Source organism: Lissotriton helveticus, chromosome 5_1 (assembly GCF_964261635.1).
Source record: "Lissotriton helveticus chromosome 5_1, aLisHel1.1, whole genome shotgun sequence".
Taxonomy (NCBI): Eukaryota; Metazoa; Chordata; class Amphibia; order Caudata; family Salamandridae; genus Lissotriton; species Lissotriton helveticus.
In genome coordinates, this window is record NC_136065.1 from 1,918,183,970 (window position 1) to 1,918,205,042 (window position 21,073).

Here is a 21,073-nt window from a genome sequence, read left to right on the forward strand (position 1 = left end):
CTTATAAATATCAACATCTATTTTTTATTACAAATAATAACTCTAAAACATACATTAGAAATATAAAGAACTGTCATTCTTCATTGTCATCTTTTTCAGCGTTTTGCTTGATTTGCCCAGAATGCGTATAATCGTTAGTGATTTTCAATGCAGACGTATCGTTTAAAGATGGCGTCTTTATTTCTCCCGTGAATGCTTCACTTTCTGTTTAATCATACCGACGGTTAGTTTGACTGGGTAGAGTTCCCTCTTTCTTCATCATGGCGGCCCTGCCTGTGCTTTTTGCTCAGATTCGTCACTAATCGTTTTCGCAGACCATGGACCCTACTGGGCTCAAAGAGATAGGGGCTGCGGGAAAGGCAGTGGGGGCAGACGTGCTTCATTTCTGATCTCGACATTGTACCCAGCGAGGTAGGTAAGGTGTGACGAATGTTAGAAAGCGAAAGCGCAGGCGCGGCAGAACCGTAGAGGAACAAAGGGGCGACACGGGAAGAAAGGCCGCCGTGTAGGAGGGGTACACCGTAAGGGACACTATCACTGAGGTAAGGGGGCCCGTAGAGGGACACACTGGATCCTGAGAGGATGCTACAGGAAAAGTAAATGAAATGTAAGGGAAATCGGCCCACTGCCTAACATGCCGTGATCATAGTCGGCCTGGCCCCACGGAGGCTGTGTTGGGACCTCCAGTGGGGATACCGTGCACTGGTGAGAAACTGAGGTACGGGCAGAGCTCGGGTAGAAAGAAATTCAGTAAAACGGAGAGCGATCCACAAAGATAGACTTTGTGAGGAAAGTGAGCTAGCGATGGTTCGACACACGTAACAGGTGTATTTGTTGTGCGTTTTCTCGAACAGAGAAGCAACTTGCCAGAGAACAGATAAGTACATTGTTGATTACCTCAGCGGTACGGATTTTAGCGTCCTCTGGACAGTTGACTGCTGAGTATACCTGCTAGGATCTAAACCCACTTTCTCTTATCTTAGCGGTCGACGATTTAGTCCAATGAGCAACCACACCTGGCATACTTGGGATGTTCTGATCACCCCATGAGAAATACAGAGGAGGTGATAACTTCCCCAAGAAGAGTGGTGGAGACCAATAAAGAGATACAGTGATGGAAGCAGTCATTGCCTCGTAGGGAGGTGGGACATGCCTCAGTTCCTGATATTAAGAATGTTGAATTGAAACTGCATTTATATAGTGCTTTATATCCCCAGCGCTTTATGGTGAAAAGCATGCCCAAAGTTAGTGGCCAGTCCATTGGTTATTGTCTTGCATGCTGAAGGTAACCCTTACATGCATTAGTTTCTTTGGGGTACATTAGTGACTTGGATGTGATCATTAGAGGGGCTATGTGAGAGGCAAACGAGTTTAAAAAAATGCTTAAAGGCAGGCGTCAGATTTTAGAGTAGTTTATAAAGGCATTTAAGGTAAGAGGTGCATTCTAAATAAAGGAGGGAAATAAGTAATTCAAGGTCCTGCCAAATTTCAAGGAATATAGTAGGCAGGTTTTTAAGACAGCATGCTATCTATCGATATAAATCTGTGCAAATAAACAGTTTTAATACTGCTCTAAAGAAAAGTGACTTTTTAAAGATTTAGCAAATACTCGGCAGTGCAAAAACCTTGCTTAGACTTTTTTACTAACAGCCATGAATAAGTGACATTTTGCAGCACATCCCTATAATAATAATTTGACACCTCCATCAGTCCACCTTCTGTTTATGCAATTCATTTTACTATACATAAATTGCTTATATAATACAAACATGTTATGTATAACACCTGCTAACTTTAAATTTAACTTGGCAGCTGATAAACACATTGCAGCGATCGCAATTCAGTGCATGTTTGTGTCCAATTCAATACCTGGTTCGTTCGGAAGGCGCTGTCTGTCCCGGCCTTCACCCGAAGAGCACCCCAAAAGAATAGAAACCAAGTCCAGCGGAATGGATGTCTGATGTCACTCTGACCTCCAGCATTCACCTCGCCTCCAAATGGAGCACACCTGTGAGAATCCTAGTCCGCCATAGAGCCTAATTTTGAGTGTGACATGTTAACCTGGTATAGTACCTCCTAGTACGAGTTTATTTACTCTTAAATAAGGCATAATATGTGCAATTTATGTTAAATGAACATCCCTCAAGTTGTACCTCCCCACACCTTGCACATTTTCCCACAATAAATAGCAAATATTGAATTAGTAAAATGTATACTTGGGCAATTAAGGGCAATGTGGTGGGTGTTACAGCGTTTACCACAAAGCTTGGTTTTCTGGTCCTTGTACCAACATAGGGAATTCCCCCTCATTTGGAACTTGGGTCTAAACAAGGCAGTTGGGGCCAAAAGGAGAGTTACTGGGGAGGCAGGTGGAGTATCAGGGAGGAATACAGACGAGAGGAAAGAGCCTCAAGGAGCAATAGTAGCACGAAGGAGAGGTATTAGTTAGGTGTCCAGTACCTCCATGGAGGGATTCTGGCGAAATAGGAACTTTTCTAGCAAATGATTATAGGTAAGGCACACAGTTTTCAGCTTTTACTGATTTTTAGGTTTTGCCTCGCCAAAAAGATGCGCTCTGCGCATCTTTTTCGCGCAGGCGAAAACCTGATGAGAATTGTAGTGTGCTTTGGGTCGGCCCTCCTCATTCATTGGCTGGCTCCGTAAATGGAGCCTTGCCATTGGACGAGGGGCCTGTCCGTCAATGCCGGACCAGACACGGGGGCGTTCCCGACATTCTTTGGCTTTTGCCGACGTCACGCGACGCCGGGAACGCCCCCGAGTCTGGTCCGGCATTGCCGGCACTGTAGGGAACGGGACGGACATGGAGCTCTCGGCTGTTGGGGAGCGAGTGTTTGCAGCGGAGGCACTGCTCAAGCGTCGGGTGCGGAAGGTGAGCGAAATGTTTGCCGGTTCCCTTTTAAAAGCCATTGGTGTGTGCGCCACACACGCGCGCATCCTGCTTTCATCATTGTACGGTGAACGGGAGTGGGCGCCCCCGCCTCTTCCCGCCCTCCCTCCCCGCAGGAGCTGCTGCCGGGGATGAGCCGGCCATGGCAGCCAGCCACACGGGAGGTCACACGCTGCTGCTCTTAATATTTTCCAGGCGCCTCGCCCTCCTCCCTTCTGCCGCCGCCGCGGGCACATCAGCCCCTTCATCGCGCACAGATCCGCGGCTTCCGATCCCGGCCGCGCCATCTTAGAGGCAGCTGGAGAGGGGGTGGTGCAGCACGGGAGCGGGGCAGACGATTCACGGCAAACTTCTCTGGGCAAGGTCACTGCGTGCTTTCTCTGCCGTTCCACAACCGACACAAAACATACCGTCACACAGGTTTACCCTTCTGCAGATCCCATCAATGAAACCCGTAAGCCTCGGGTGGCACCGAATGTTATTATTCTTTGTCAAATTAGGCACCGAGTAACTTACAGAGCAGAATTAAACGTTGCTTGTATAGAGCGAGGTAAAAGCAGGCGACAATACAATCTTTTATTTAAAGACAGGGCGTTCGGGGTAGACGTGTCTAAAGACGAAAAGGAGGACACTTTAGGGCATTTTTAGAAAATGGAGAAAGAAAGAGCTGGGTTATCAGGGTTGTTGGTGCATTCAAATGTGGGTCAGGTTCTCGGCGCCATCACCAGTCAAGACGTCTCGCACACAGAATTAAAACTGAATGCGAAGAGAGCTCGCCAAGACTGCGGGAAACACTCGTGCGCTTTCCGAAAACAAAGCAACAAGCTCCCGGCGCAGCCTTTTCCGCGCCAGCCCCCTCCCCGCCCCTTTCTCATTTCACTGACAGGAAACTTCAAGTTGAAAAGAAAACCCCACACACGCTGCCCGGAGGCGGAAAAGAATCCACCAGCCTGTGTGCGCGAGCTGCCGGGCGGGCGGCGCTGCCTGCAGCCCACAGAGCCAGGGTCAGAGGCGGAGAAGCACCAGCGCCGGGAGTCAGGCACTGGCCCTCGTGGGCCGGCTTTAGGGCATTGCCACTGGTGCGGTCGCACTGTGCGATGTCCTGTGGAGGGGGCGCCGACCTCAGGGCTGGGCGCTGCGTTTAGCAGAAATGTATGATTGGAGAGATATGGGGCAGTTGTGCCCGGTCGTTGTGAGAGAATCTGAGGAGGCATTCATGTGGTGTGGGGTCCCCATTTAGGTGGTCGGACTCACTCCCAAGTCCGATATACTGGTTGAACTCTAGCTCCATGACACACACAAGGTTTTTTGTGCTAAAAGACGTTTGTGGGCTGGAAGTCCCCTTGGCCCAGTAGAAACAAAGTAAGGCCACAACTTTCATTAAGGGGGTGGGTGTTTCGGTATTAACGGAACGCCAGGCCCACATGTTTGTGGCGTGCGCCCCTTCACTGTGCTTTGCGCAGGGGTGGCGTTAGCCCGACTCTGGATTTGAAATGGCTTGCTACCTAACATTTTCAGAACAAAGAAAGGGGTGTGGCAGTTATTTTGATGAGGAGAAAAGATCATGGGCCAGAAGGTGTGTGTGTGGGGGGGCTCTGTGTGGGTGTGTGTGTGGGGCTTTGTGTGGCTGTGTGTGGGGGGGCTCTGTGTGGGTGTGTGTGTGGGGGGGGGGGTTTGTGTGTGTTGGGGGGGCTCTCTGTGGGTGTTGGTGTGTGTCATTTGCGAGAGATAAAGCTAGTGGCATTGTAAATGACAATGCCATTTATTTATGTTAAAAAAAAAACATAAATAAAAATAATGTCAAGAGCAATGCCAATCGCTCTAACTTTAACAAAGGCAAAACCATTGCATTGTAAATGCTTGTTACAAATTACAGACCGAAAACAATGTGTTTCTTGTCTGTATTTTTTTTTTTAAAGTGAGAATATACAGAAGTGTGCTTTTTGTAAAAGACTCTCCATACTGTCTTTTTTAGGTCTCGCCTATTATATCCCGCAGGGATTAATAGGCGAGTATATAGTAGGCGAAACACACTCTTGACCAAGCGCAGATTACGTGCAGTTCATGTTATCCAGTCGTGTGCACATCAAACCCATCAGCCTCGCACCAGACATGGAATGCTGCCTCCCAAGCTGCTCTCCCGCCTCCCGCCATCAGACTTCAAAGCAATGCGCTCCCGCCCCGCCCCCCCACAGCAACGCCAAGAGCTTGTTTACAATTACGTTCTCGTGTTACTTGCAGCTTTGCAGGGATGGGAGGCCAGCTCGCACTCATGTTGTCCGTCTTGTTTTGCTTTCGATCTAGACACGTATCCAACAACAGGCCCAGCTGCCTCAACTTTTTTTTCTAATACTGCGCATATTTACTGGGTGCAAACTGATATCATCTTCTGTAATGTAAACCCATCACACAGTCTCTTCTCTCCTTTCAACTCTCACTCTCCTCTTCCACCTCTTTCGTACAGAGCAGTTTGCACGTCTGCTTCACCCCAAATATCTAGCAGAGCACGGGTCTCGAGGTCCGACCACAGGAAACCACGGGTGTTGGTGATCATCCTCCTCCTCCTACCAGTGCTTTCAATAGGCACATGCCGTCAGCTAGCGAGTAGCTGCACTTCTGTTATTTATGAGCGGACCTGCACCTATCAACAGATATGAAATATGTAAAATAGGGTATTACCAGCACTTCTCAGTAGAAAACAGTTAGTGTGGGATTGTGAGCACCTGCACTTCTCTATTCCCATTTCAGGTACTGCTTACTCTGACTTCTAACATTATACCTTTTCTCTATAAGCACGTCTCTCAACTACTAACTGCTGCATTGCTAAGCACTGAGCAAAGCAAAAGAAACACCAGTAACTTCAATCCTACAGAGCCGCAAGACTGCTCTGGCTGCAAGCGGTATTTAGAAAACAAGATACCAGCATGTGCCGCAACAAGCTTCCTCGCCACAATTATTACTGCCTTGCCTGCTGCCACGTCTATTCTCATTCTCTGCCACCCACACCAAATGATTGGACACTTAGAGAAGCAAAGCACAAGTTTCCATCCTCTGGTTTCACTTCTCTCTCTTGCTACGTTTATTTTCTTCTCACTATCTCTTCTCTCCTTTCTACTCTCACTCTCCTCTTCCACCTCTCTTTCGTACTTGTTTTTTTTTTTTTTACCAGCGGGCTGACTCTTATTGCAGCTGTCACGAACATTGTACCCCTTGCCCCCACTGGACTAAGTTGATGAACATGACCCACCCACTCCCCCCCGCCAAGGAACCCCCAACTGCCTGACACCAGGTCATTCGCGTGGGTGGTGGACATGCCAGCGCCTTAAGCGGTACCAGTTCAGTCAGCGCTACATGCTGCGTGTGTTATTTCCCAGGGCTTCGTGCTTTCTTAAATTGGTCTGATACCAACACACAACACCAGCTCGTGCAGAGGGACAGACCCACAAAACATTATCCACAACAACTAATCGTCCCCGCACGCACTTATCAAAGAGCAACACGTTCGGGAAAACTTGTTTAAAATAAAATTGTTTCTTTGCTCCCGTTGTTGCTTCCACGCACCCACCACCCTCCGGCACAAAGGCAGGCTAAGCAGAAACATATTAAAGGTGAGCAGCAGGTGTTTAATGTAGGTGGCTGCAGTACAAACTTAAAAAAAAGACATGACACAAATGCTGCGAGTACAAACATTAAGGTACGGCGGGTCTAGTCTAAAGCATAATTCATATTGCGTCGCTTTAAGCAATTGCTTTTTTCTTGTTATATGGCAGGAACTCATCCCGAAGGTACTGTAGCGCTTTACATAAGCGCCAGTTACATTATGCAAGGACACATTCATTTTGGTAGATAAGGGGAGATTAAGTGATTTGCCCAGAATCACAAGATGTTGGACCCCATGCCCAGACTCGGATCTGTTTCCACAGTTTGTTATATATATATTATATATTATATTTATATTTATTCATTTGTAGAGCGCATGGTTACACCAACGGTGTGTCCCCGCGCTGAAGCATGGACAGGGAAGAGGTTATGTGAGTTGGGTACTTCTTACATTTTATCCTCCACGTTGGAGAATAGCCAGGTCTTTAGCTGTTTGCGGAACGTCTTCTCGTTGGTTTCCATCCTTAAAGTTCTCGGCAGGGAATTCCAAGTTTTCGCCGCCAGGAACCTGAAGGAGCGTGCTCCTGTGCGGGCTTTGAAAATTCTGGGGATTTTTACCAGTGCCTGGTCAGTGGACCTAAGGGTACGTCCAGGAACGTATTTTGTCAGCAAAGGTTGCAGGTATTTAGGGCCTTTTCGTGCTAGTATGCGGTGGCAGTAGCACATTGCCTTGAACTTGGCTCTTTTTTCCACTGGAAGCGAATGGAGCGTCTCCAGGCCCTTCCTAGTGTTCGTCTTCCTCGGGAGGCTGAGCACCAGACGTGAAGCAGCATTCTGCACGCGTTGTAGTTTGGCTAAGCCTGTTTTAGAGGCCCCAAGGTAGAGAACGTTTCCATAGTCCAGTTGTGAAGTAACAACTGCATGGACTATGGTTTTCCTTGTTTGAGCTGGAAGTAGGTCTATGACTTTCCTAAGGGTTTTTATGATGCCATAGCATTTCCCGGTTACCTTCTGTATTTGGTTATCGAAGGATAGTTTGTGGTCCAGCCACATGCCTAGGTTCTTTAGCTCCTGTTGGGGCGGGGGACTTGTCCTAGTACTTCCGGCCACCACGCAGAGGACCAAATAATAGGTGTCTTTCCTACCACTAGTACCTCCGTTTTATCCCCATTTAGTCGGAGGCAGTGGTTTGACATCCAGTCAGCTACTTCCCTAGGACAGTTACCAAAGCAGGCGGCTGCTTGACTTTTGGTTTGGGATAGCTTAACAATAAGTTGCGTGTCATCCGCATAGGATACTATCGCCACTTTATGCTTCTCCACACATTGCGCCAGTGGGCCCACATACAGGTTGAAAAGTGTGGGTCTCAGGATAGATACCTGGTGGACTCCCTGGGGCAGGGGGTAGCTATTGGACAGGTGTGTTCTCTGTGCCACTTGGAAGCTGCGTTTGTCTAGAAATTAAGCCAGCCATTTAAGGGCTGTATTCCTGATGCCGCAGGATTCCAGTCTCTGAAGTAACATAGGGTGTGAGACGGTGTCAAACGCCGCACTGAGGTCTAATAGGATCAGTGCGGCTGTTTGACCTTCGTCTACATGCTGCCTCAGCGCCTCCGTTGCCATTAGCAGTGCCGACTCAGTAGAGTGCGCCGTTCTGAATCCTGACTGTGAAGGATGTAATAGGTCATTGGTGTTTATGTGCTCTACTATTTGTTTATTAATAATTTTCTCTGCAATTTTTGCCACCAAAGGGAGTAGTGAATCGGGCGCAGGTTGTCCAGCCTCGTGTAGTCAAGGGTGGGTTTTTTTCTTTAGCGGCCTCACAATTGCTTGCTTCCATTTTTTTGGGACTACACCGGTTTTGAAATAGTGCGCAATGAGTTCTTTAATATAGGTTTGGATGATTTCCAGCCCTTCTACGATTTTCTCCGGTCGCGCTGGGTCTCTGGGTGAGCCCGATTTCATTCCTTTTATTATGGCACTTAGTTCAGTGCTTTCTGGTATCTTAAAGCTCTCTAGAGGGGAAATGACCAGTGCTACAGGTGTGACATTTTGTTTGGTAGTCCCTAGTCTTGCCTCTGCTGGAAAGGTTTGGTATATTTTTGTTACTTTGTTGGAAAAAAACTCGGCTATCTCATTACAGCTTTCTTTGGTGTCTGGAATGTCAGCTGTCTTTTCTTCCTGAGTTTTGAGGGATTTTAGGATAGAGAGAGCAGCTATTTGTGTGAGTTATTCGCAATGTCTATTTTGTGCGTGTAGAATTCCTGTCTGACTTTTTTAATAAGTGCGTGGTAGTTTTTAAGTTCTTTTTTGTACTCTTCCATGGCTTTATTGCAGTAGTCTTTCCTCCTCGTTCTTTCTGCCTTTTTGGATATTGTCCTAGCTTTCCTCAGTTCCTCATTGTACCAAGGTGCAGTTGTTTTAGGCCTTTTTGGGACTCTCGTGCTCCAGGGTGCTACTTCATCAAGGGCGTTTGTAATCCAGCTCTCTAACTGGTTATTGGCTAGGTTAATATCCTGGTCTAATATAGGCTTCTGTTTCATGAGAGTGCGCGAAAAAGAGGCAGAGTTACATTTTGCCCATTTTCTGGTAGTAATGGGTTTGGTACATTCCCGTGCCTCCTTTTTCTCAGACGGTAGGGTGAAAGGGATAAGGTAGTGGTCAGACCATGGGAGTGGGCGTGGTGTTCCCACTTCCACCTCAGGGCAGTTGGTAAATAGTGGGTCTAAGATATGTCCCCCTTGATGAGTTTGAGATTCTACCTTCTGTACCAGTTTTAAAGCAAGAAGGTCTTTGCAGATTGTATTACAGTCTTTATCATCTACTTTGTCAAAGTGTATATTTAGGTCCCCTAACACGATAAATTTACTATATCTCAGTGCCGGGTGGACAACTTTATCCCCTAGACTAGTTGAGAAAGTAGTTGCTTGTCCGGGTGGGCGGTAGATAAGGAACCCTGTGATGGTAATGTCGTCTGTTACTGTTAGCGTGAAGAAGAGGGCCTCACAGCTCTCTAGGTCACTTTGTTGGACTTCGCATTTTATATTATCCTTATGGATTATGGCAATTCCCCCACCTCTCTGACCTGTCCTGTCATAGCCATTCGGGATGGCGTCTATCACATCATAGTTCCGCTGCTCCCTGCAATACCTTGAGACGCACTTTTTTGAAATACTTTGGATCCGCGAATTTATATAAAAAACCAACTTCCTTATATTGGCAGCTTCTTAGCATAGCTGCCAGCAATACACCAATACCCGCAGTCGATGGAGTGTTCAAAAGACTTCTAAAATTTTTTAACTGAAAGGCCCAACAATATAACTGAAAATCCGGGGCTGATAGCCCTCCTTTAATCAATTTTCGTCTTATCTTAGTCCACGAGAGACGAGATCCTTTTGCGGCCCAAATAAATGTAATAACCTCACTCTGAAGCTTCTTAAACCATTCTCCTTTAAATGCAAGAGGGATTGTCTCAAATAAAAAAGTTAGTTTTGGAAGAACCATCATTTTTATCAAATTTGTACGACCGTATAAATTAAGAAGCAGATGACTCCATCCACGAAGCATTCCTCCTATTTCTCTTTTAATTCTTACAAAATTAATTTTTGCAAGGTCATCCAAGTTCGGAGTAATCCTAACCCCAAAATATCTCATTTCTGATTTGCATTTTATAGGGCCAGGATCTAAATTCCAGCTCATGATTTTCGTTTTATCTTCAGTGATTTTGTACCCTGAGACGGCTCCAAATTCTTTAGTTATTTCTGATATATTTTCCAGTGTCTGCTGAAGATTAGACGTATAGATTATGATATCGTCAGCATATAGACCTATTTTCCTGGACCATGCTTCTACCGAGAAAGGGATGATCTTATCTGAGCCCCTAATCCTACAGGCCAAAGGCTCTATATAGAGGTCAAACAGTAAAGGGGACAAGGGGAATCCCTGCCTGGTACCCCGCTTTACTTTGATCGAATTAGTTAGAATCCCATTGATCAGTACTCTAGAAGTGGGAGAATTATACAGTGACAAAAGTGTGTTGGTAAAATATGAACCCAAGTCTAAATGAATCAAAAGTGCCTTTAAAAAAATCCAGTTAACTCGGTCGAATGCCTTAGGGGCGTCTAGTGCTATTACTGCTAGTGGAAGTTTATGTGTCGAGGCCATATCTATTATACCTATTAGAGTGAAAGTGAGTTCCTTAAGGAACCTACCTTTAATAAAGCCTTTCTGATCTTCCTGCACTAGTTTAGGAATAGCCAAACTGAGCCTATCCGCCATTATCTTTGCAAATATTTTATAGCAATTTAGCAGCGAGATAGGCCTATAGGAATTAGGATCACTTGATGGTTTGCCAGTTTTTGCAATTAAAACAATAGTTGCCTCATTCCACGAATCTGGCAGACCCGCCTTTCTTCGGAAAAAGTCATTAAATAACTGGACCAGTACAGGCAGGATACTTTCCATAAATACTTTGTAGACCTCAACTGGTAAGCCATCAGGCCCAGGAGCCTTCCCACTCTTAGCTGATCTTATAGCCTTTTCTACCTCGGTTGAGAATATCTCTCCATTCAATGCCTATTTTAACTCGGTTGGAAGCGGATCCACCAGCCTCAACCATTTTGCTATTTCCACTGTACCAGGATTTAAATCATCCTTATAGACGTTCGAAAAATACTTGAAGAACGCATCTGCAATATCCTTGCTCTCAGTAATAGACTCACTCATACCTGGCAGATTCAGTTCTTTAATAAAATTACGCACTGAGTCTTTCTTAGCCTTCCAAGCCAGTAGCTTTCCGCAGCCTTCACTATAACTAAAGTGGGCCATCTGACTAGATTCCCATTTCTCTCTAGTTCTATGATTAATAATTGCTGTTAATTCCAGTTTTAACATCTCCAGAACCTTCAACAACTGCTCTTCCCTCTTGCCTTCACAGGAATTAATGCTAGCCTCTGCTTCTCGAATACTGATTTCCAAATCCGTAATTTTTTTAAAGTACATTCTTCGTTTTTTTGCTCCCTGTGCTCCCAATCTGCCCCTCAAAAAGGCTTTACAAGTCTCCCATACTATCTCTATCTTTGCAGTACCTAAATTTGCATCCAAGAAAACCTCTAACTCTGAACTAATAATTTGCCGGTAATCTTGATCTAAAAGTACTGTACGATCCAGCTTCCAAGTTGTTTCTGCCACAGATGCTTTTATTTTAATATTAAGTGTAATGGCCGAATGGTCGGAAACATGAACGCCTACATGCCCCACTGCTGTAACTGAGTCTTTTAACCTTAAATCCAACAGCACATAATCGATCCGTGATTTGTGCTTATATTTCTTATTATAGTATGTAAATCCTAACTGTTTAACCATATTTAAGCCTCCAGATATCACACAACCCAAACTGAGTCACAACCCAAACTGAGTCATTAGCAACCTTACTCTATTAGACATTTTGGGATTCATGAGCCCACGTGAGTTGACAGATCTATCTAATTTGAAGTCCAGAACTGCATTAAAATCTCCAGCCATTATAATTTTACCAGCAGATCCTAGCAGTTCCCTAGCCAGAGTGTCCAGAGGGTCTACTTCATCAAGATTTGGGCCATAATATCCAACTATGGTTATTAACTCAGAATCAATTCTTGCACTTAAGATGAGCCATCTACCTTTTGGGTCTGCTGAGAACTTTTCTAAACAAAAGTGAACCCCACTTCTAACGAAGATAGCTACACCCTTTGTAACTATAGTCTGCGGGGTGCAGAATCCATGTGCAACCCACCTTTGAGCCTGGATGACCTCCTTGCACTCTATTGAGGTCAAATGCGTCTCTTGCAAAATATAATATGGGCCTTTGAATCCTCTAAATATTTTAGTATTAATCGTCTCCTGGATTTTGTACGTAACCCGTTAACATTCCATGACAAAATTTTTAAATTCTCTGTACTAGCCCCGCTCATATTGATCTCTAAAAAAACGCATGTCACATACTTTGGTGGTCGCTAAGCTTCTTAGGACTTTTTTCCCCTTTTTCCCACCCCTTCCCTCCCCCCTAACATCCCTACTCCCCCAGCTACTCTAACCCCCCTCTCCCATGGAAAACCCTGCCATCCTCCCTTTGGCCTCGGCCGTGTGGGTGTTATTTGTCGTGGCGGTGCAACATAATTTTATCACAACATATGTACCAATGAGCACAGGCTAATAGTAAACACTATATAAAAAGCTTATCTTATACGGCAGCAGCATGCCGGGCCATATCTTGACATTGCTCAATAAACGCATCCACCTCCTCAACTAACCGAAAGTTGTGCATCTTGTTCTGCCACATCACTTTCAAAAAGGCTGGAAATTTTAACTGAACTGTGGCTCCCAAAGCCCTAAGTGGTTCTATGCGTTTACCTAGCTCCCACTGCCTGTTGGCTGTGACTGGTGACAAATCAGACCTCACCTCAATTTTTACCCCGTCAACCAAGAGATTCTTTTTCTTCAAGGCGACTGACAAGATTTTCTCTTTTAAACTAAATGTCAAAAAATTTATCAAGACTTTTCTTGGCTTGGTGCGGTTAGCATTTAATCTAAAAGGATCTCGGTGAACCCTCTGTATATCTGCATAGATCGTTTCTTCGTCCTCTACCAGCTCCAGCTCAGATTTTAACAGGTGAGATACAAATTTCTTAATGTCAGACCCTTCTTTTCCTTCCGGCAATTTCAATATCTTTAAGTTGTTACGCCGCTGCATATTTTCGAGTCTCTCCATTCGCTCTTCCTGCGCCCTTTCTCTGAACTTAATTTCCTCAATCTCTCTATAGTTGTCTGCAACAGAGTCTTGGAGTTTCTTTGCCTCCACCTCTAAGACTACCAAACGTGAGCTCATCTCACTAAATTTAGTCTCCAATGAGAACATGAAGCACGTATATTCTCTTGAATTGCCTTAGATTCCTCAAACCCCTTATGCATGTCTAAATCCAGCTTCTTCAAAAGGGCTATTATTGCTGTATCTGAGTTTTCCTCTCTAGTCAGGTCTGAGGAAAAAAGCTCCTTTACATCCTCTGAGTTCGGCTCCGACAGAGTCATCTCATTTAATTCCTCAAGTCCTTGCTCAGATCCTTGCACTGCCGGCATGTTGCTTGTATCCGCTGGGTTGTCCCCCTCCATATCCGTCGTAAGGAGCTGATATCGGTTTGGACTTAGAACACCAGACCAGTCTATAACAGTGGTATCTGTCGGTGCGGAGCTGGGGCTAGCCCTAGACCCCTCGTCCTCTGAAACCCGCTCCGCTGAATCTAGCAAGTTGGGCTTTAATACTAAGGTTTTAGGAATAACCTTGAAAAAAGAATTAAGTGAAGGAACAGTTTTGATTTTTTTTCTCCAAAATGTTTGGTTTCTTGCTGTTATATTTAACAGTTCCTTTCTTGATAGATTTCTTGAGATTAACTTCACGTGAGTTTTTATTTTTCCCCTTACTGGGGGCTCTGACAGTGTCCGGAGCTGCTGTAGGTTTTACCGCGCTTGCCGCACTTCTCAATTTATAACCAGACACTACAGATCTCGCTATGTCTGCAAGTTGCTTGTGCTCTAACAAACCCCCACACTCCTCGTTGGAGTTGAAAGAACCACCATTACTGGTATTATTATTGGGTTTGTTAGTTGATAAATTACTCTTATCCAAAGCAGACCCTAATTCAGAACCTCTGCCAGTCCCACCTTTGCCTTTGTAACCAACTCTTGCTGCTGCTCGGCGCCCCCTCCCAAGTTCATGTGCCGCTCTCCCCCAGCCAACTAGCTTCGAGTGCTCGACTAAGCCCAGACCACACTCCTCCACTCCTACTACCTCCTCCAGGTCATTAGGTCTGTCCTCACATCGAGGGCTCTCTACACCCTCCGCCGCCATACACCTCATACACTGTGCCTCTAAGTCTTATGCCTTGTACTGGTGCTGTAATTACCGCTGCATTCACCAGAAAGGAAAAGGAGCCACAGCCCTTATACCCTACAGCCTCTCCCGCTGCCCTGCAACTCCGTGGCTGTGCGTCCTCTCTCACCTGTAATGATGTTTGCTGGCTCTACCTCTCGAGCCTCAGCGGTTTTAGCGTTTTCAAATCAGATATGCCTGTGATGAGAGAACACGGCAAGAGACGCCTCCTTTAGAGAAACCCCGTGTTACGAGCCGAATTTGCTAAGTTTGCTGAAACTATCCTCCAGCCTCTGAAGCCGGTGCAGCCTGCGCCTCAGTGCCTCGATGCAGTTTCCTCTCCCCGCGGAGGAGAGGGAGCGGTGGGAGACGCCGCTGGAGACGCCGCCTGCAATAGCGCCAACCGTGATCCCAGATACACTGCCTCACACTCCAGCCGGTAAGAGAAAAAAAAGGAGCAGAAACGCTCTGAAAAGACTCCTGCCTGCGCTCGTATGCAACACCGCCACTCCGACACACCCGCGACCCGCTATCAGCCGGCCGCCATGTTTTCCCCGCCGGTGACCGTAGCAATTCAGATTCTATGTATCGTTGTCTGTTTATTATCCCTAGTTTTTGTAAGTTTCAGAGTGTATCTATCTATCCATCTAGCGGGCTCACTCTATCGCCCTCACTCTATCGCCCTCCCTCTATCTATCGCATCACCACAGCATCACTCAGCGCCACCACAGCATCAATCTGTGCAACCATTCAACAACAACTGGTTCAAATATGTTCTCTCAATGTTTCAAGCTTCATTACAAATGTCACAAAAAATGTTAATATTTCACTTCTGTTTTTGTATTTTCGTCGTCACAATAAAATACACGGAACATAATCTTCACAAAGGTATTTACAAAAGTTTAAGCTATTGCCATTATAAATTACAATAACTTTTATTTAAGTATTCATTATTTAAAAAAATTAAAAGCCATTGTTATTTGTAATATCAATACATCTAAGTCACGTAAATACAACACATATTGCATTACAAATGCTATAGGTGTCACATTTGCGAAAGTTGAAACTATTGGCATTGCAAACGATGAAGCTATTAATTTAGCTTTTTTCAAAACAAACACATAAATAAAACATTTGTCATTTACAATACCAATATCTCAAACTTTCATAATGCGAGACCTATTGCATTGCAAATGCTTGTTATGAATTCCAGGCAAAAGCTGAACAGGTAGACAGCATGAGGAGTTAGAAAACCGGATCACATTTCCATAAATATAGGCATATGTTAACATATATTTGCAGTAGAATGCTAATATGCAACTTGGTGTGTAGTATTTTGTTATGTGGCTGTTTAATTTGCTAAAATACGACAGGCACCCTCGTATGAGTACACATCTAAGTTAAATAAGTGTGAAAATATACCATTTTACGACTCATTTTCTTCTCAAAGCACAGAATAAATATAGATACCAATAAGATGACCAAAAAGGAAATATTTTTAAATACAGCTGGACATTTTAAATTAATAAATACCATAAAACCAGGAGCCATTACAGGATAGCTTACTGGTGTAGTAGTGTGGACCCCAGGGAGTTCTACTACAGAGGCAATTCAAGGAAGGGGAATTCAGTTGCTGATAAGGCACAAACATTGGGGTAAGGCTGTATTTGTACTGTTCCTAGAATGTCACTCTTACCTTTGAAGGGGTTGACGAGGAGTGAAGGGTACATGACTACTCCAGCTATTTGAATGTATATGACAGCGCATCATTTACCAAGTAGGATATTCGGTTTCAAATGCCAAAGTCAATTTGATGTAGATCGTGTGATCTTTTGTTGCGTTGAATAGACAAGCGTTGAATAGACAAACGAACAATATAACATTGGGAATTTTCATGAAGCTGGTGGATTGGGGCGATTGCATGAGGTGGATTGTGTGTGTGGTGAAAGGGTTTTATTTGCAGATCCATATATCTTCCCTGGTAACAATAAAACCAACAGGATACATGCAGCACTGGATGCTCTGAAAAGGGGTGGCAAGAGTGGGGGGGGGGGGTGAGGGCGTGACCATATTGGCCAATGTGGTAGCATTAGTTCCTAAGCTCCCGTCCACTGCGCCTGGCCTGTAACCATCCTCTGTTCTTGTGAGTAGTTTGATCGGATTATTGCCACAGCTGTTCTCCCTGCTCGCCAAAGAGGGTGCCTTCAGGTCAAACGTGCAGCCTACTCCCATCCCGACTGGTGGGCCTTGAGCAACGCAGATTGGTGGTGGACCCTGGAATTGGGAAGAGGGTCAGCTGGTGTTGAGGGAGACTGTGGGTTGGGGGGGGGGGGCAGAATCCCCTGAGGGTGCCCCTGTAGATCGACCCACCCGTCTGTGAGCGCTCAAGGGACCCAGCAGTTCCTGTTGGGTGGCGGGCTGGTGTTTTTTTCCTGGGGCTGCAGAACCGGCCACAGCTGCTCGCGGGATCCACCGGACACTGTCCGCCCCCAGAGGAGCATTGGGGGATGTGTTGGGGCCACGGACAGGCCCTAATTACCAGCTGCTGCCCAGAGGTTAGGGGTACAGTACTGACGAAAGATGTGGAATCAGTGTGGGCTAGGTGGATGGGGTTTCCCTCTCCCCCTATGGTTTGGAACCTGGCCGCTCATGCTGACTTTGCCTTCCCCCGCCCCTCCCCCTATCTATAAGTTGACTGGGCATTATCTTCCCATGTACACTGCAGTTGACCGGATTCTTGGTTGTGGAGTGCCCGAGGGGGAGCGTGCAGACCCGGTTGGGTTCACAGGATTTGTTGCGGTGACCCTCTTCCCCTTCTTTGGTGGGGCTCCTTTGCCTGGATTCTTCCACCAGCTTGTGCTTTCCACCTGCTTGTTGGTATGCCTGCCGCCCAACGTGGGCCGTGACCCTGCTGCACCCACACATTTGCAACCTTATAACGCACTTATCCAGCCGGGATAACTGCGGGAAGCGGGGCCCTGCCTTGACTGCCATATACTTTGTTGTTCTCACCCTCCCTGTGGATATCCCCGGTTTGGGGGGGGGTTGTCTTTGTGGTCCTTGCCTACTGCTGGCAGTCGGCTCCTGGTGGCGGCAGTCATGGGTCAAGATAATCCCTCTGACTCGCAGGCTAAGATCAACAGGTACACGGCCCCTATCTCAGCCGTCCTGGGGGCAATGAGTCTGCCGGACCGGCCTGCTCTACCCCCAGCACCAGATAATGCTGATGCCATTCTACAGGCCATACAGGGCTCCCGTACAGCGGTGGATTGGTGATGTAGGGTTGAAGGTCTCCCTTTTGTGACGGGATTTGAGAGGGGTGTCTGACGAGATCATTGAGACAGAGGGCCAGATATCCGAACTTGAAGACATGGTTTAGGAACTTACAATGACAGTCCTGCGACTTTCGTGTACCAAAAGTATTGGAGGCCCTGTGCTGAGGATGCGGAGGGCTAGGGGCGTCTATGTAATCTAAGCTTTGTGGACTTTTCTGAGGGAGTGGAGGGCCAGGCGCTCCAACTATTTCTGGAGACTTTTCTTGCTGCCTGGTGCCCACATCCTCCTTGTTTAGCCTGCTTTGTTGTGGAGAGGGTTCATCTTTCCCTTGCACAAAGACATCCTCCGGGAGCTCCACCATGTCCTATGATTCCAAAGTCCTTGTACCATCGAGACCGCCATGCCATAGCTCTGCCAGGCCCGAGAGGCGGACAGGTGCGGTTCCAGGTGAGCCATATTGTGATCTTTCCGGATTACACCCACTCTTTGCAGCAGGTCCTACGACAGAGCAGAGTCAAACAACATCTTTGGTCTAGGGGTATTTACCATACGTTTCTCTCTCTGGCTCGGCTCAAGGTGCTCTATGACTCCAAAGCCTGGTTCGTCGAGAATCCTGAGGCCTTGTAAGGGACAACGAAACAATTGCCACTTGAGTTTAATTCTCTGCTTCGTGCGGGCACAGGGGCAAGGGGGGGGATGTGACGGAGCTCCCCCCAATAGAGGCTGCATGAGATCGATGAGGCAAAGGTGCTGGTAGTCCCGGACGCAGTCACTCTTGGGTGGGGTAGGGGTGTGCATTAGTCTTCCTCCATGGGTACCCCACGACTTGTTTCTCTCTTCATCTTGAAACTCCACATCCACCAGTGGGGAAGGTGGGGGAGGAGGGGAATGACCCAGGAACTCCTGACTGCTGTCTAGCTGAGCCATGCAGTCCCTGACCATTTTTTTTAATGCCAACACCACTATATCCGTTGCTTGAAATCTTGGTTAGGACCCAGCTCTGGACTTTGTTGATGTTATGATGGAGGTGATAGATGCTTCTGTGGTAGAAGTGTAGGGTGGGTTGGGGGGGGGGATTTGTTTTTGGGTTGTTTCTTTACTTCAGTTGTTCATTGTTCTGCTTTTGCTTTATTTGCTGCATATCTCGCTCAACTCTCTTGCAAGCCTAATAGGAGCTCAATCGCTGTGATGGAAGGCACAGACCCGTTTACTGTCCTCTCCTGGAACGTTAATGGTCTTAAATGAGGTGCAGTATTTCAATATCTGAAACGCCACTCCCCTCTGGTGGTCTTTCTTCAGGAGACTCATCTGCTTAGCAACCACTGTCCCTTTTTACAACAGGGTGGGGCAGGCTACACCATGTTGTATCGCGCTGGCTACACTGTCAGCTCCCGGGGAGTTGCCATTCTCCTACACAAGCGCCTCCCATTGCTGGTTTCAAAATCCCACTGCATTGCCCTATGTTTCTTGGGCGACATGGGGTGTCCACTGGATGGTGAGCTCCGTCCATGCCCCCTCTCACGCTTGTGTCCATCACACTGCAGGCAGTTTCACCCATACTCCTTCAATTCCTCCCTGGTCCTTCACTTCTGGGAGGCGACTTTAACTCAGTGATGATCCCCATGTGGATTTCAGCAATTCCCTAGCATGCAGATAGTTTGATCTTGAAGAATGGGCCTTCTCTGTGGCTCTGCCAGATAGGACATTATCAGACTGCTTCCTGGGCCCTTAGATACAGGGAGAGTGCTACTCTTGAGCACAAGTTGCATGCGTCTGAGGAGGCCTTGGTAGCTCGCCCTACTGAACAGGCGAGGCATGAGGTAGAACTGAAGAGACTAAAGCTTAGGCAGGAATTACTGCAAAAGGCATCCCTGGGACACCTCACCCTTAAGGGGAAAGCTATACAAGATGGTCCGTGAGGTGGACGCTTGACCGAGGGTCGAGGGCGGTGTTATTGCTGCTGGACCTCTCAGCAGCATTTGACACCGTCTCCCACAAGATCCTGCTGAGAAGGTTGGAGGACTTAGGGCTGGGTGGCTCTGTGCTGAAGTGGTTGTCTTCCTACCTGTCCGACCGCACAAAGCAAGTTTTCACCCCTCCCTTCACTTCCTCTGCCAGACCGCTCAGATGGGGCGTCCCACAGGGCTCTTCCCTTAGTCCGCTTTTGTTTAACGTTTACTTTACCCCCTTGGCCAAGCTGATTGCTCAGACTGGGATTAAGTCCATATCCTATGCTGATGACATTCAGCTTCTTTTTACGTTCGATACCCCTTCTGCCTCTGCCTTCGAGCCACTGAAATCCTGCCTTAGAGATATCTCTAATTGGATGGACGCCAATTCCCTCCGTCTCAACGCAGGCAAAACGGAGATCCTGTTTTTTAAATCTCCATCCCCCCTTGACTCAAGTCTGTGGTGGCCTGAAGACCTGTGCCAAGCCCCCACGCCCAAAGACTCGGTGAGAAACCTAGGAGTTCGCTGGGACAACCATCTCAGCTTCAACACCCAGGTACAAACAGTAGCAGCCTCCTGCTTCGCCAAAATTAGAACAATCAAACGGCTCATTAACTATCTGCCGGAGGACTGCCGTAAGACTGTGATCCAGGCACTAATCATTTCCCATCTTGATTATGCCAATGCGCTCTACCTTGGTATCACAGCTGGCCTGTGTCACAAACTACAGACGGTCCAAAATGCCGCTGCTCGGCTGGTAGAGAGAATCCCCGCCAGAAACCATATCTCTCCACCTCTTCGTAAACTTCACTGGCTACCCATTGCGAAAAGATGCGTCTTTAAAGCAATGACGCTGGCCTTCCGTGCATCTAAAGGCAATGGGTCGGCCCATCTGAAAACCACCCTACGTCCATACGTCAAATCCAGGTCACTACGCTCCAACTCCCTACTTCTCCTGGAAACTCCCCGATTTTAAACGTCCCCGTGCAGGTGGAAAAACCTTCGCGGTCTGTGCCACTCAGCACTGGAACAAGCTCCCGTTAGCTCTTCGCACCTGCCAAGCAGAGCCTGTATTCCGTAAATCCCTGAAAAACCTTCTCTTTTCCTCCTAGTTTGGTTTCCCGACCTAAGCCCTCCTGTCGTCAGAGCTTTTCAGCGCCGGGATGCCCCGTTGGGGCCGCTGTGCGCTTTATAAAATACACAAATAATAATAATAATAATGGGGGACAAGACAGGCAAACTCTTACTTTCGCTTGGGGGTAGGAATTTGGCCCTTTGGTTCCCAATTTAGTTACGGATGTGGTATGTGTGGTGTCGTAACAACATCCCCCTCACCCCACATGTTTAGTAGCTCATGAATTTACTCAGTTCTTCGCACGTCTCTACGCTGGCTGCTCGGTGTCTAACGCAGAGCATGCTAACCCGATCATTGAGGAC

At 46.8% G+C, this 21,073-nt stretch overlaps 1 protein-coding gene across 10 annotated transcripts in view; it reads left to right on the forward strand.

Annotated features, from left to right (window-relative positions):
• The first annotated feature begins 214 nt into the window (after positions 1-214).
• SMARCE1 (SWI/SNF related BAF chromatin remodeling complex subunit E1) overlaps positions 215-21,073 on the forward strand; it is a 140,766-nt gene continuing 119,907 nt past the window's right edge. For 2 of the 10 annotated variants that reach the window (XM_078645502.1, XM_078645508.1), the window contains exon 1: positions 215-411. The gene's annotated coding sequence lies outside the window, so the exon portion shown is untranslated. Of the gene's footprint in view, positions 543-21,073 lie in introns of all 10 variants that reach the window. The other 8 variants (XM_078645505.1, XM_078645500.1, XM_078645506.1 and 5 more) reach the window with 8 other exon arrangements.